Below are 4,412 nucleotides of genomic sequence, written 5' to 3' on the forward strand. Positions count from 1 at the left end.
GGGCCGGGGCCCGCTTCCCAGCCCCACCGGCTCGTCCTGCTCGCCCTGCGCCGTGTGGGCTGCCACGGCTCAGCCAGTGCTCTCTGGGACCTGTGTATTAGGGGGGGTATGTATATATTTCTGTATATGGGGTTATCTATATCACAGACCCAGGCAGCACGAGGGCACTGAGGCCCTCCAAGCCCAGCTCTTGCTGGCAGGGGATTAAGTATATATTTCTGTATATGGGGTTATCTATATCACAGACCCAGGCAGCACGAGGGCACTGAGGCCCTCCAAGCCCAGCTCTTGCTGGCAGGGGATTAAAAGCACATCCTGATTTTTGTTTAAAGGAGGGGGGGAATTAAACCTGGCTTCTGGGATCAGGGCGGGGATGAAGTCCAAGCCCTGCAGCGTGGAAGGCAGCAGCTCAGCACCCAAGGGTGTTCAGCACCCCTGAAGCCAGGTTTTTTAGGGACTGTGAACAAGAGGAAGGATGAGACATGGTGTGTGTGGGACAGGTCGGTGGTCACTCCGGCTGATCAGGGTGTTGGGGGCCCACGCCTGCCCCCAGCCTCTATCCCCCCCATCAGGGACGTTGTGCTGTGGGGATGGGCGTGGCTTCATCTCTGGTTCCTCTGGCATGGCTGGAGTCGCCCCACGCTGTGGCCAAGCGGACAAGCTCTCCTCTAAATCCCCATCTCCCGGAGTCAGGGGATCCGGCCCCAATTGCCTCCCAGTTGCAAACACAAAATGCCACATCTGGCAGCGCAGCTGGAGGGGCAGGCAGAGGGGAATGCCCGGCAGCGCCGGGACCCGCCTCGTGACTCTCCACCCAGGCAGCCAAGCCGTCCCAGGGGTGACTTCCCGGCAGAGCTTTCAAAACAAGACAGCACCTGACATGCTTGGCTTGGTCCAGGCAGATTTGGCCACTTATTTCCAGGCACAAAGGGCACCCACGCTCTTCGTCAGCCCGGGCCCCTCGACACTGGAGGGTTGGGACAGGCATAAGGCATTATTTTCCCTTCCTTCCCCTCCAACTTTGCCCCAAGCTGGGCTCCACAGAGACCCACGCACACCCACAGCAGCCCTTCTCCCTGGCGCTCAGTCCCCCCATTTCCACCCCATTTCCCCCCCGGGCCGCGGATGGGGGGCAGGCGCTCAGCAACCCACACATCTTGGTCCCGTACCGCCCTCTGAAAGCAGGCGGAGGAGCCGGCTGCCAGAAATGTCTTTTCCTGGGGGCTAATTATTGATTGCAGCCAGTAATAAATATTTCAGCAGGGATTTGCACGCAAGCTCCAAGGTAACAGCAATGGGAGGAAGGATGGCTCTCATGTGCCCCGCTCCACTGCCGCCTCTCCCACATGGACCTGGGCAAGTCCTTCTGCTTCTTCGAGGAAGGAGGAGTATTTATTCTTCCCTGCTGGGAACTCTTCAGGACATGGCGAATCTCAGGAAAGCCCTTCCCGAGGGCTGTGCTCTCAGGATGCTCCACGCTGGAGATGTCCTCCTGGGATGGGAGCTGCAGCCGGGAGGAGTTCAGCCCTTAGGTGCCTTGAGAAAGTCAGAAACACAGAGCAGGGTGAATGTGATGCTCACTGTATCGTGCTGGGCAAGAATTAACAAAGGTGGTTAATCATCTTGGACCAGTCTGCAGAGCCTTCTTGCTTGTGCTGCCATCGCTTATCTTGCAGAGAAAGAGCAGCTTTGGGAAGAAATGGGTGGAAACGGACGGACACGATTGAAGCAGTAAGCCCAGACCTGTGTCAGACCTTGCCGCCGTCCCCCTGCCCAGCCTCGGGCACCTCCTGCACCTGAGCTGTGTTTTGCCAGCTGAGATGTGTCCCCGCCCCGGAGACACCGAGAGCATCCGAGAGGCTGTGGGGAGAGGGGCTCCTCCGTACAGAGGAGCCAAATATGTGCTCCCCCGCCTCCATCAACCCAAGGATGCTGGAAATGAGAAAACCCGGCTTCAGAGCGAGCCAGGTTCTGCCTGTGGTTTTGCATTTTGCAAAACCGCTTGCGCAGAAGAAGGATCCTCAGCAAACGCTCTCCGCGACGCAGCCGGGGACCGGAGCGGTGCACGGGGATGCTCCAGGCACAGCGTGAAACAAAAATCCCAGCGACCAGCAATGCTGAGTAAAAGCATCTGAGAGGGACACGGTGCGCCCTGAGCACCGGACCCGACACTAACACGGGTGAAACGTGCTCTTCACCTGGCCTCGAACAAGTCTCGCCACCTCTGATCCACACGTTTCCCCATCTGCAAAATGAGGGTAATGACACCTGTCTCTGCAAGGCCCAGAACCATGCAGATTAATTAACTTGTTGTTTTGGAGGTGACAAACACACCACGCTCTTAATTGGTCGGGTAGCCCTTCCAATTACCCAACAACCTGGGCTGAGATTTTTTCCAGAGCTGCCTTAGAGGATCCAATTTCCCCTTTCCCAGGGAAATTAGCAGGAATTAGGCACCCAAATCCCGAACGCAGCTTTGCGGGGCTCGGTGGCAGTCGCCGGGACGTGGGACAGCGTGGGACAAGATGTCACCCCCCTCGGGGCCACCCTCCGGTCCCCCACGTACCCCCGGAGGCTGCTGCATTTCGGGGGCAGACGATCAGTGCCTGCAGTTTCGCAGAGCCCTGCTGAGCTGAAGAAGCAGGGAATGATTTCAAGCACCTCCTTTTCAGGGGACCTTGCAGAGGCACAGCTTTTCCCAAGCGCTGGGCACCCACTTCCCCATCAGGTCTCCTCCCAGACCTGAAACATTGGCTAAAAAAAAGTAGGGGTACTCAATAATTCATGTGTGCACCCCACATCTGCAGCACATGCATCCCACAGTGCCGGCATCGCTGTGTCCTGCAAACTCAGCGCTCTCAAAAGCAGCGGCAGTAAGCCTATAATTTATCAGGTGATTTAGGAATTTGTCCCCGGAACAGGGCTACAGGAAAATACTGCACTGCTGAGTGTTAAATCCACCCTGCCTCGGCGGGCGAGAAAGAAGAAGCTGTTTAATCAAATTTAAAGGACTGTTTCGGGGTGGGTCCGGGGCTGTTTGGCCACATGGGGCTTCATCAATGGGGCCGTCGGGAAACAAAGCCGGGAGGGGAAACAAAGGCCCAGTCCCCATCCCCTCCCGCCATGGCCAGCCCCACAAACACCCGGACCAGGGACATCCCCCGCCTGCGTCCCAGCAGATTTCCCGGCTTGTTTGGCTCACCGGGATAACGCGGGGTAGCACCGCTCGGTGCGACGCCAACCCCGGCACAGCGCAAGCTGCTCCTCCGTGCCCTGCATCGGGCTCAGCCGCGATGGAGGGAAAAAAATAAATCGCTTCTTGTTTCCCCTGTTTCCAGCCATTTTCACTTTCCGGTCTCACTGCAGAACTGAACTGCAGGTTGGGCGAACCTCGCCAGTCCTGCTCCCAAATCCGCACCGGCCGCAGGCTTTAACTCGGAAAAACTGCAAAAACAAAAGTGAAAATGATCTTCCCGGACTGAAGTCCTGGGCCCAGCTCGAATCCAAGCAGCCTCGCACCGCTCTGCACCTCACCTTGCCGCATGGGCATCGCCCACGCGCGGATTTCTTTCTATTTAAAGCAGGGGGCACTGCCCCACGGCCCCCTAAAGCGGGGGGCACTGCCCCACGGCCCCCTCCCCGCGGGTGCAGATCTCACTGCCATGCATTGCCAGGCTATTTCTGAAATCCCCTGGGTCCTCCCATCCTGGCAAACACACTCTGAACACCAAGCAAATCCCAATTTTTTTCCCCCCCATTGCATGCAGTCGAGTGCCAGTTTCCCATCGGGGCGTTGCTCCCGGCTGCTGGGAGCATCTCACCGCCGCTCTTTAGTTTTTGGGAACCACCACAGCACTATTTTGCTTTAAAGACCAAGTGGTCACCCCACGGGTGAACCCGGCTTGGGGAGGCTCCGGCGTGGGCTCGGCCAGCGAGGAATTGCCAAAAGTTTCGGGGACCAAAGCAAGAAAGAGCAGCTCCGGTTGTTCATCTCACCGCCGCTCTTTAGTTTTTGGGAACCACCACAGCACTATTTTGCTTTAAAGACCAAGTGGTCACCCCACGGGTGAACCCGGCTTGGGGAGGCTCCGGCGTGGGCTCGGCCAGCGAGGAATTGCCAAAAGTTTCGGGGACCAAAGCAAGAAAGAGCAGCTCCGGTTGTTCGCAGCGCGCCGGTTGTTCGCAGCTCTCCGGTTACAGCCATTCACCGCCGCCGCAGAATAAATAACGAGGGATATTAATAACAACGAGCCTCTGCCAGGGACAGAAACCAAATTCCTCGCCAGGCTCACGGCAAAGGGGGGAAGCCTGAGCACGGCCGTGGGCAGGGCTGGGGCCGCTGCGGGCAGAAGGCACCCCGGCACCTCCGAACCAAGGCAGGGCTGCCTGCAGCTGGCGGGGGCATGGATTTT

At 58.1% G+C, this 4,412-nt stretch overlaps 1 long non-coding RNA gene across 1 annotated transcript; it reads right to left on the minus strand.

Moving 5' to 3' along the window:
• Positions 1-1,375: 1,375 nt before the first annotated feature.
• Positions 1,376-3,607, minus strand: LOC103893639. Its single transcript, XR_657270.2, has 3 exons — positions 3,535-3,607; positions 3,203-3,444; positions 1,376-1,536 (listed from the first exon to the last, which is right to left on the minus strand). It is a non-coding gene; the product is annotated as an uncharacterized LOC103893639 (long non-coding RNA).
• Positions 3,608-4,412: the final 805 nt, after the last annotated feature.

This window comes from Aptenodytes forsteri, unplaced genomic scaffold, assembly GCF_000699145.1.
Source record: "Aptenodytes forsteri isolate BGI_AS27 unplaced genomic scaffold, ASM69914v1 Scaffold142, whole genome shotgun sequence".
Taxonomy (NCBI): Eukaryota; Metazoa; Chordata; class Aves; order Sphenisciformes; family Spheniscidae; genus Aptenodytes; species Aptenodytes forsteri.